We start from the raw sequence: 12,393 nt of genomic DNA, 5'->3' as shown, positions 1-12,393 counted from the left end.
ACAAAGTCATGCTACCGATTAGCGTGGGAATTGAATGGGCTTCTTTGCATTCAGCGCGTTCATTGGTACCACTGCTTTGTAAAAAGAGCCCTATGTGTACTGCTATTTGAGTATTTTTACTCCTGTAATTGTCTGTTGCTTATGTCCAGCTTATTCTTGTTGTACACCACCTTGGGTGAATTTCTTCAAAAAGGTAGTAAATAAATCCTAATCCTAATAAACAGGCCATATACATATGTGTGTGGCACCATGGCCAAAAGCTATGTATTTTGTGAGGAGAGAGGCCACGGGCATTCAGCTGGAGTTATTAGAGAGAATGGCAAAATTCAGGTAATTTCTGTATGTACCCAGAGATATCCCAGATTCATCATCCTGATCAACCACTTTCTACATCCCACCAGTAAAGTTTGAATGAAACCACACTCACACCTGGGTCTCTCATTCCCAGGGTTTCCAATTAAGCTAGTAGGTAGGGTAAGTGTCAAAAGCATAGGAGATGTCAAATATTGCCAAAAGACAACATCAACCAATGAAGCACCCCAGATGCATTGTCCTGAACAACCACTTTCTGCTTCCTACTAGTTAAGTATGATTGAAACTGCACCAACATCTGGTCTCATAACTCCAGGGCTTCCAACTGAGCTAATAAGGTAAGTGTCAAAGGCAGAGAAAATATCATATATCACCAATAGAAAAGACTTCCTTCTATCCAAATATTGCCTCAGGGAAATAAGTGCTGCCTCAGTGCTGAAAATCTACATCTATGTATTCAAATTCCTGGAAAAGGTGTGAGGAGGATCACCTATAGGTGCTGACAGTAGTCTAAGAAGGAATAATGCATCTAACCCCCAGCTAAAAGTCAAAAGTTCTTTATGATATCAATATGTTCTGAATGCTACAATATATAACAGCACATATGACAGGCCAAGAATGACTGAGGTGTAAATGACCCAATGATTCAAGACCTGCTGAGATCATCTATCCCTAAAAACATATTTTGAATAGGGAAGTCTGAAAAAAATGATCACAATTCAAAAAACTAAACCATTCACACATTAGAAGAACTGGCATCAAATAGGGGTTTTTTAATAAGGTGCACCTAAAAGTGGACTACGCTGGTGTAGGCGTGTGCTTTGGACACACAGGTCATTCTTTCAGCGCGCCTGGAAAAAAGGCGCTTTTTTGTGGCTGAAAATGGGCGTGCGCATAGGCGTAGTTTGACTGTTTCATTTGGGGGGGCAAAGGATGGGGCGGAGAATATTAGCATATTCATTTGCATATATACACATGCAAATGATATGCTAATATGGAGGCAGGAAGGAAGGGAAAAAGAGCTGGCTTTTTTTGGGAATAACCATAATGAATATGTATGAGATATCAAGCCAGCTCTTTCTCCTTTCCTTCCTTCTTTCCTCCTTACCCAGCACTCCCTCTTCCACTCCAGTAGTATTTCCCCACCCCCTTTCCCATACCATGCCAGTGTTGACCTTAGAAATGCATAAGCTCTATATGTAGATCCTTCAAGAGGTAGTGTGTCATGATTTAGGCTCTACACCCTTTCTGATGTTTTGGTGCCACCTCAGTAAAGCCAACACACAATCTCTCCACTGCAATACACTATACACAAACTTGTGCAAAAACACACTCATAACCTTACTAAACCATAACAGCACTAATTCCAAGGACAGGACGAGCTGCAACCTTATGCGTGAAAAGGCAGAACTGTAATTACACCAGGCTCTAAAACACCAATACACTACCTCGTGAAAAACACATGACACAAGGAACTAGAAAGCAAAAAATATGAAGGCAAAATACTGAACTGGAAAGTTAACTAAAGAAGTCAGACTCAGCATGCAGCAATACCAGAAAAATTGAAACTTACATGCAAAATTTCACAGATACACATTTCAAAAAGCTGACATATTCCAATTAATAAATTCTGAATAAAATACTTTTTTCTACCTTTGTTGTCTGATCATTTAGTTTTTCTATTCGCTTTGGTCCCAGTGTCTTCTGTTTTATGCAGTGTCTTCTTTCCATTTGATATTCCATTTAATAGATTCAAAATAAAATACTTTTTTGTACCTTTGTTGTCTGGACATTTTACTGTTCCATCATGCTGGTTCCAGTTTCCTCTTTTCCTGTCTTTCTGCTAATTCTCCTTCAACTGCTTGCTGTCCATTTGTATTTTCTCTTCTCTCCTGTCTTATTCCATTCCTTCACTACACCTACCTTTGACACATTATTTCTTTTTTAGCTGTTTCCTCTGTTTTTTTTTCTTTGCTGCCTCTCTGTTCACTTAAATTTCACCCTCGTCCTCATCCTTCTCCTTTTTAGTTTTCAGCTATCAAATTCCATTTCCTTCTCTCACCCACTAGCTGCCCCATTCCTCTTCTCAGTCCTTCCTCCAACCTTCCATTTCCTTTCATCTTTAATCAACTCTCCATTACCACATTTCTGTCCCCCCCCCCCCCCCCCATCACTATCATCCTCTCATTTGTTTCCTTCCCACCTCCCCTTTGGCCTCTCCCAAATAGTTCCACCATTTGCAGCATCTTCCTCCCTCCAACCTTCTAGCCCAGCACGCCTGCTCCCTTTCTCCCCTTGTAGCCTAATATCTCCCTGTCCCTTCCACACACACATCCACACCCCAGTATCTTCCAGCCCCCCCCCCCCTCCCTGTGGTCCAGCATTTCTTCCTCTCTCTCTCCCCTCCCTCCAATTGTCCAGCATTTCTCCCTCACTCCCTTCTGTCCCTGGATCCACAATCTCCCTCTTTTACTCTTCCCCCCCTAATGTATATCTATCCCTCCCTCTCATCCATCCCCATGTACAACCTCTCTTCCCTCCTTCTTCTCTCCCACTGCCCACATCACTCTCAGTATCTCCCTTCCTTGCACCCTGGGCCCAACATCTATCTCTTTCGTTCTCTTCCTTCCCCTTTTAGCATCCCTCCCATCCCCATACAGCATCTCTCTCTGTCTCCCTCCCTCCCACTTTCATGTGCCAACATTTCCCCTTTTCTCTTGCTGTCCCTCCCTCCTCCTCCACATCCAGCATTATTTCTCCCTCTCTCTCCCCCATGCATCTCCCCCCACCAACATTCCCCACCTCTCTTGCTCACCTCTACCTAGCATTACCCCATCACCCCAATAGTGCTCCTGTGACTGTCTCTCCCTGTCTCCCTGCCACCAGCCAGCATGCTGCCTCGGTCTTCCCCGCCGGTGCTGCCTCGGTCCCTGACTCCCTGCAGCATTTTTGTCTTCACCCGTCCTGTACCCGTTGCCGTCAGCGCTGCCATTCATTCTCTCACAGGCAGCCTCGTTCCCGCTCCCCTTTGCCGCGTCCAAGAGAGAGCCGGAGGAGTGGACGCGGCAAAGGGGAGCGGGAACGAGGCTGCCTGTGAGAGAATAAATGGCAGCGCTGACGGCGACGGGTACAGGACGGGTGAAGACAAAAATGCTGCAGGGAGTCAGGGACCGAGGCAACGCCAGCGGGGAAGACACAATTAAGCCCCGCCAGTTCGCCGGTGCGACTTGTTTGGGGGGGCAATGCCCCCCCTCGCCCCCCCAATCTACGCCCATGGGCGTGCGGCAAAGTTAAAACCAGTGCGCGTCCATTTTTGGCCTGAGACCTTACTTAACGGTAAGGTCTGATGCGCTGACCAGGTGGTAAGCGGCCAGCGCACATAGATTGCTGATTACTTCTGGGTAAGCGCCAAGCAGTAGAAAATAGAAAATATTTTCTACCGCATGTTTTGGATGCGCGTCAAAAAATGGAATTGCCATCCGGGGCACGCAGTAGCCGAGTGGTAGTTCCAATTTGGTGTTGCGTTGGACGTGCATAGGCGCCTACGCGCCTTAGTAAAAGGGCCCCAATAATAACTTCAATGATAACAAAAGCGTTTAACTGAAAATAAGAAGAAATAGTTCATCAAAAAAACAGGCAACATACCACATGATATCAATCCCCTTCTGCTACTGTGCTACTTTAGAAATGAATAACGGTATCTTGAGCTTTGGCACTTACTGACAGAATAAGCTTTTGACAACAGTTATAAATGATGGCCTCCTAACGAAAATGCCAGAAATATACTTCAATGGACTCTGTAGCATCAACACTTTGATCACTACTTCCTTTCTGCGGTAAGTATAGATTTACATCTTTATGATAAATAGCACCATGATGGGTTGTAGTTATCAAACTAGAAACGTTGCTATGTCACCAGAGTTATTCATTTTGCTGATCTGCTGTTATGCAGCTATGTTGCGAAGAAAGAGACCTCATTTTAATGTCAAAATATCATTTCCAGCATTTTATTTATTTATTTGACACATTTAAACCCCACATTTTCCCACTTAGCTGCAGTCTCAATGTGGCTTACACAATACTGGTTCAGTAAAATACAAATACACAATATAATAGTAGGCATATAAGAAACATAAATAAAAGCAACAAAGAAATAAAGAGGGGGTGGTGATAAAAGTCCAATACAGTCCTTGGTTTGGCTGTGTTGCAGGAAGTAGAAAGTTAATTTGGGTCAGGGGGGTTGGCCTTCTTCAACAAGTTGGTTTTCAGTGACTTCCTGAAGTTAAGATGGTTGTGGGTAGATTTCACGATTTGGGGCAAAGCGTTCCACAGTTGTGTACTTTAGTCGTGGATCGGCTTAACATCCCTTGGCCCGGGGTGTCATCAGGAGCCTGTTAGGCTGCGTCTGGCTGTTTGTAGCGGCCAGATTACGCCGTTTCTGAGTGCCGCCGCTTGGGTCGTTCATACCGTCCGCGCCTGGCAGTGCGAGCGATCAGCTGTTCAGTCGAGCGATGACTCCCTCCGGCTGCCTCTGATGTCCTCCACTATTCTTCGAGCCGCTTACTGCTGCTGCTGCCGCATTTTGGCTGCCACTACGGGCACCCCACCTGCCGCCCGTTGGCCCTGGGCATGTTCTTCATCTGTTGGCTGCTGTGGCTGGGCCGTTGGGCCTCGTGGAACTGCGTCGCCTGGTTGCTGCATCCATCGTCTAGGGAGCAGAAGACGGTTGAAAAGCTGCTTTCCACTTCTTCTGCAGCCGGCTTCCTCGATCTGGCCTGTCCGGGCGTCTCATCTCATCCTGCCATGGTTTGAGTTTAATCAACTGAAGTCCTTCCTACCATCGTATCTGTGGACCATCCTGGACTTTAATTTCACCATTCCTGTTGTTTATTTGTCTCTGGTTCCTTGCTTCTCACTGCTCAAATTCAGATCAATTTGTAATTGAATTCTCAGCTCTGGCCAATGCTTTGCAATGCATTTTCCCTTCCCTCCCCTTCCATTGTCATTGTAATTATTCATCAGTTCATTGTAAGCCGCTTTGAGGCTGCTTTAAGTGGTATAGAGTGGGGTATAAATGTTCTGAATAAATAAATAAAATAAATAAATGTAAGAAAAGCTGGATGCATAAATTGATAAAGCATCACAGCACCTACTGCAAGTAAACAGTTTTAAGAAGGGTGCTGTCGCACTTTCTGGTCATAATTTTAAGAAAACAATATATAGCAAAAGTCTGTCACTTATAGGCTTATCCCCAAATTCCATACATGGTGCCTTAAGTTGTATACATGGCCAAACTGCGTGCACAACTAATTGATTAACAAGACAATAAGTGCCGATAATTGGTACTTAACCAATTAGCAGCACTAATTGGCTTTAATTAGAATTTACACGCACAACTTTTTAGGCGTATTCTATTAAACAATTATTGTTGTAACAGTTATAAACATGTTTTAATACATGAAAATCAATTTTATATGGATTAATTCAGGTCTTTGGCACCTAAAGTTGATTTAGTGTGCATTATTTAGGTTCACAGAATTTTCTGAACCGCAATTGCAAATCCAAGGCGCATTCCTAATTGATTCCAACTAGATGCTTTTCATTCCAGGGGGTTGTGTGCTCAGAAACGTCACGCCAAAAGTGGCCAGTACCATAGCACTGATCCAATCACTGCACACTTTAACTATAGTAACAATTTATTATTAATTCTATGTGCCAACAAAAAAAGGATCAAAAATGCACTTATCTAAATATTTTCAACTCAGCAGGAGATTGAACCCAGTTTCAAAATGTTTATGTATATAAAAACAAACAGTACGTTAATGCAACAATCATATCCCCAACTGAGATCCAGTTTCACCGACAAATAGCTTCTTCAGGAGCGTCGATGGAACTGATAATGAACTGTTACTCTGTTTAAAGTGTGCCGTGCTTGTACAGTGCACAAGCCCTATCCTCCAGATTCTAGGTGTGGCTCTCAGGTTTGGGCCCCATCCCGAGATGTGTGAGCAGCTTAATTAGCTAACAAGCTGTTAACCAATTAGGATTTACATGTGCATCTGTTGCATGTTATTCTATAATACGTGGCACTTCAATCCCATAGTGCGCAACCCTAAATGGGGTTTGGCCATGGAGGGGCATGGGCAAGTCATTGGTATTCCAAAAAGTTGTGCGCAGTGTTATAATAATGAGTCTGTGCGGTCAGCTCGGACACTGGGATTTATACCAGGTTTCGGCGGGTGTAAGTCTGGTGCCTAGAACTGGGAATGGGAATTAATGCTAATCACTATTTTATCAAGGGAATGTGCCTTTTATAGGATAGCGCTTAGCGTCAATCTGTTCCGGTGTCCACAGTGCCAGTCCAAGGCAAGATGCCGCCTGAGGCGGAGTTAAGAGGCTGCATCCCCCTGAGCCGAGATGCCGCTCCCCACCCTGAGCCGAGATGCTGCCCCCTTCCTACCTCCAGCCCGTTCACGGCGTTTACCTGTTTCGTCACATTCCAAACCCGGCAGTAGCAGTGATTTCCATACGCTGCCCTGCCGCCGGCACCCGCCTCCTCCCTTTACTGTGGCTGCCTGAGCCTCTGATGAAACAGGAAGTTACATCAGAGATGTGGCTGCATTAAAGGGAAGAGGTGGGTGCCGGCGGCAGGGCACTATATGGGAATCGCTGCCGGGTTTGAAACATGATGAAATAGGTAAATGCCACGAACAGGGTGGAGGAAAGAATGAGGACATGCCACTCTCTGAAGATTGCTGCCTGAAGCCCTCGCCTCAAGTGGCCTAATGGTCGGGCCACCCCTGGGTGTCCATTTTTGAATGCCATTTATAGAATGTCCCCCTATGTGTTATTATAAAATAACAACTAAGTAGGTGCCCCCTTATAAAATTAGTCTTCATATAACCTTTCCTCACTTTCATCTCACAGTAGTTAATTGAGGTAGATACTGTAGTACTACTGTAAGAACTAAATCTACCCATTATTCCAATACACTCAAACCTGACCTCTTTCAGCCACAATTATTTTGCACTTTCACATATTACTCATATGTGCTAACTGCTTACGAAGCAGCAGCTGCCTAATTCACAGTAAATCAACCTTAATTGGATGTGATTCAATGGTCTTGCTTTAGAGTAGAAACTCATTTCAAGACTCAACCAAGTGGAAGGTTGATGCTGGCATCAGAGAATATATCGCTAGCCAGTTTCCAGTTTCTTACAAAAAAAAAGGCAGTGCTTTAATTGACTATTGGGAAATTGATATGAAGCCTTCTTTGTGCATGGGACATGATTCTTCATGATTATAGAAACATGAATTTAAATGAGCTGAAAAGTTTGTGACAAATGGTAACCAACATAGGCTATGTAAAGCTAACTTGCTATTGTTATCCAACAGAGGATATATTGATGCCCCAGATGTACTGATTTTCTGCTTTTTCCTAACTAATCAAATTCATATTGGCTCTATAAAGTGAGAATAAGCCACTCCAAATGCTGCTCCTTGTTTCCTCTTCTTAATGTTTTTATGCCCAATTAAGAAGTTATTTACTGATCTCTAAACCATTAGGGATGCCAACCGGCAGCAGATGGGCCTTTCCACTTCTGCTTTCATAAAAGTGAAGGAAATAAATGATTATGGGTTTATTTATCCCGCAAGTGTGTCACACATTCATGTTCTTTGAGCCTTGAGGTGCATTTGGTCGTACATCTGATTCAGAGGCGTAGCCAGACTACAGATTTTGGGTGGGCCTAAGCAAGAAGTGGGTGGGCACCAAGTGCTCTTCTCCCCCCCCCCCCCCCCCCAACCACCACCAACAAAAATATCTCAGCTTGCGGGGAAATGCTTCTTTCCACCATGGCAGTCTGCAGTATGCTTTCGCTGAAAACTGAGCATGCACAGGTGCTGGTATCGTGAAGAGTAGTGTTTTCGTTACCATTAGGGGGAAGTCTTCAGCTGGCTGAGTTTGGGATCCCCACCAGCTACCACTAAACGTGTGGTACTGTTGGGTGGGCCTGAGTCCTAAGTGGGTGGGCCCCAGCCCACCCAGGCCCACCTGTGGCTTCGCCACTGATCTGATTCTGTTGCTCAAGCTACAAAAGTTGACTTTTGACCTATTATTGACGGTTATACAAAGAAATCAGACAAACATGATAGAATTTATGTGACAAAGGGGCATGTTTACTAAAGAATGTTAAGCACTTGGGATGGATTTTATAACCTAGCCACTAGCATTTATGAGCACACTGTGGACCAAATTCTATAAATAGCCCCAAAACATCGGGTCAAAAATTAATGTACTAAGGAGTTCATTTTTGAACGAGAGAAATGTCTAAAAAGTGGCATAAAGCAGCAATTGGACGTTTTTCTCACAAAAACGTCCAAATCAATATTTTCAAAACCAATTTTTAGATGTTTTTCTATGAAGTCCATCAGAAGTGCGTTCAAAACACAAGGGGATGTGTCAGGGGTGTGTTAAGGGCGGGATTTGGGCGTTCCTAAGACTTGGACGTTTTACAGCCATAATTGAACAAAACAAAACTGCTCAGGACTAAAACTAAGACGTTTTGAGCTAGACCTGTTTTTATAACAAATAAGGCACAAAAGGGTGCCCTAAATGACCAGATGACCACTGGAGGCAATCAGGGGTGACCACCCAATACCCCCAGTGTGAATAAAAACATGACTTTCAAGCCTCTATGACAGCCTCAGATGTTAGAGCCAGGTCTATTACAGCAGCATTTAGGTCCCTGGAGTAGTGTAGTGACCAGTGCAGTGCACCATGGCTTGGGGGACTCAGGTCCTTATCTCCCTCTACCTGTCACATTTGTGGTGGAAACTGTGAGCCCTCCAAAACTCACCAGAAACCCATTGTACCCACATGTAGGTGTCCCCTTCACCCATAAGGGCTACTATAGTACTGTAGTGGTGTACAATTGGGAGTAATGGGTTTTGGGGAGACTCAGCAGACAAAATAAAGGAGCAATGGTGAAATGTGTATCTTGGAGCATGTTTCTGAAGTCCACAGCAGAGCCCCCTAGGGTGCTCCATTTATCTCCTGGGATGTCCGGGGGACCAGTCCACTAAAAATGCTGGCTCCTCCTACATCCCAGTGGCTTGATTTTTTTGCAAAACATCCAAAGTCGGTCTTAGAGGGGCATTTTCAATATCACGTCTAAGTGCTATTCTATAAATAGTGCTGAAAGTTAGGCACCATTGATAGCATACACTTACCCTCGGATTCTATATAGTGCGACTTAAGTTGCACATGCAAATCCGGTCGTATTCTGGATTTGCGCATGCAATTTAATTCGGTAGCAAGCCAATCAGCACAGACAATTGCCAATTAACAAGCAATTGACACTAATTGGCATTAATTTGAATTTACGTGTGCAACTATCTAAGCGTATTTTGTAAATTAATGAGCATAAATTCTAAGGCAGATCGGTGGAAAAGGGCGTGGCTATGGGCACTGAATGAGCAGGTCATGGGTGTTTCTAAAAATTATGAGTGTTATTATAGATACAACCAGTCTGCGCCTAATTTAGGCGTCAGCATTTACACCAAGTTTTACTTGGAATAACTACCCGCGACTAAATTTAGCCATGCGGATGGTGCTAGTTGTATTCTGTAAACTGCACCTAAATTTAGGCATTCTTTACAGAATATGCCTAGGTGTATTTTTTTTGGGGGGGGGGGGGGCGCCATAGAATCTAGCCCTTAGCACCTAACATTAGACACGAAGATTTTCACCAAATAAACCCTGGTGTAAAAACCTTTTATTGAAATTAGGCATGGATCCCCCTTATTCTATAACAGCTCGCATAACTTCTAGGAATGCCCTGATTTTCCCATGACCCTCCCATGGCTGCACCCCTTTTTAATGCCATGCGTAAAATTTACATTTACACCTGGTTTCAGTTGACGTGAATCCTTACGCTCAAAGTTGGGCTTGGATTCTGGTGCTACATGCTATTATATAAAGGGTGCTTATCCTTAGACATCCTTTATGGAATGCCATTTAGCACTGAGATTTTTGACACTGATTTCTGGAGGACTCAGGAAAAAACCTCCATGGATGGAATACACCAGGTACAAACAGTAGAGGAACAAAAAAAAAGAACCTCTTGCAGATGGTGTCCAAAAAAATCTCTTTATTACAAAAGTCTAAAAAACAATAAAGGAGACACTACATGACTCGTGTTTCAGCCCTTCAAGCCTGCATTAGGGGTCTAGGAACTTTTCATATCATACATATTCCCAGAAAGATCTTGCAGATATGGCAAAAAGCCAGCATTTTGTGTCAGAGTGCCTTCTTTTTAAGAGATTACCGAGTGGAGACTTTTGTTTGATCATTTTTCTGAGAATACATATGATATGACAAGGTCCTAGACCTCTGATGCAGGCCAGAAGGGCCGAAACACAAGTCGTGTTGGGTCTCCTTTATTGTTCTTTAGACTTTTGTAATAAAGAGATTTTTTTGGACAGCATCTGCGAGAGGTTCTTTTTTTTTGTACCTCTACTGTTTTATAACTGATTTCTGGATGCCATGGACTGAATTTTGTCCATGACCCCTAATGGTAGTACTGCAAGATTGCTACTAGGGGTGTTAGCCACCATTTGGAACTCGGGGCAGCAGCAGGGCAAGAACCAGAGAGTGACTACTCCAGCCCCATTCACTACAGCGCATCTTAATTCTACACAGCCCAGAGCCTTTTCTTTTTGCTTGCTGCTGCAATGAGAAATAGGTTGCCTGCTTTTATATGTAGAGAAAAAAAATGATAAAGAAATTAAAAACTTGAATTGAAAACTTATTTCTTTGAGTGCACTTTTGGAATGGGTGGCGGTAAGGTCTCAGGCCCAAAATGGACGCGCGCCAATTTTTATTTTGCCGCACATCCATTTTCAGCCCCCCAAAAAGACGTTTTTTTTTACAGGCACGCTGAAAAATGGATCTGTGCGTGTCCAAAACACATGCCTACACTAGCGCTGGCCATTTTTTAGCACAACTTAGGAAAAGGGCACGTCAGTGTTGTACACAAAGAGAAATGTGTTCCTTTCTGTCACAATTCATTACTAAGCTGTGGTAAAAAGTGGCCTAAAGCGCCCTTATGCAGGTTTTTCCCATGCGCTGAGGCCATTTTTACCACAGCCTTAAAATGGCCGATTTTCTATTTTTTGTATTAATGGCCATGTGCTAATGCAGGACAAAATGAAAGATATGGATATTTTTGTGGCAGCAAAGGAACATCTACTACTACTACTATTTAGCATTTCTATAGCGCTACAAGGCGTACGCAGCGCTGCACAAACATAGAAGAAAGACAGTCCCTGCTCAAAGAGCTATGTAATAAAAGTGAGCCAAGTATAGGACAATCAAGCCATTGTGACATCACTGATGAGGTTGGCTCTTATTGGTGGACTGAGGCATTATGACATCACAATATTAGCTCTGGTTACAAGAAACTACTACTACTACTTATCACTTCTATAGCGCTACAAGGCATACGCAGCGCTGCACAAACATAGAAGAAAGACAGTCCCTGCTCAAAGAGCTTACAATCTAATAGACAAAAATAAAGTAATCAAATCAATTAATGTGAACGGGAAGGAAGAGAGGAGGGTAGGTGGAGGCGAGTGGTTACAAGTGGTTACGAGTCAAACATCTATGTCCTTCTCCCTCTTCTCCCCACCCCCCAGAATCTCTTTTCCGACTCCGTCCTCTTGACAGCACACAGAATGCATTAGAAAATAACATAGGAAAAAAAAAAAAAAAAAGAAAGAAAATATAACATCACAAATTATTAAGATCTCTTCCCAAAAGAATGAACAAAGCAAATTATCCTGAAAGGTTAAAAATGTATCAAAACAACATAAAATACATTTCATTTAATATGCAAGCCTATTCAAATTTATGCAAATATACCACTGAATTTCTGAAATTTTGCTGCAGAATGTGCTAATTTTCATGGCAGAGTTTACCATTGAGCTGCGGTGGGAGCCTGTGGGCTATGATCTAGCACAGTTGGTAACATATGCTCAAGAGCAAATGCACCTTTTTTTCTCAGTGAATAATTTTATAAC

At 43.3% G+C, this 12,393-nt stretch overlaps 1 protein-coding gene across 1 annotated transcript in view; it reads right to left on the bottom strand.

Annotated features, from left to right (window-relative positions):
* The window catches only part of GRIN2A (glutamate ionotropic receptor NMDA type subunit 2A), a 523,242-nt gene that overhangs the window by 266,167 nt on the left and 244,682 nt on the right, over positions 1-12,393 (bottom strand). The window lies entirely within an intron of this gene.

Source organism: Microcaecilia unicolor, chromosome 8, assembly GCF_901765095.1.
Source record: "Microcaecilia unicolor chromosome 8, aMicUni1.1, whole genome shotgun sequence".
Lineage (NCBI taxonomy): Eukaryota > Metazoa > Chordata > Amphibia > Gymnophiona > Siphonopidae > Microcaecilia > Microcaecilia unicolor.
Note: the sequence above shows the minus strand (reverse complement) of the source record. Positions and strands in the feature narration are given on the sequence as shown.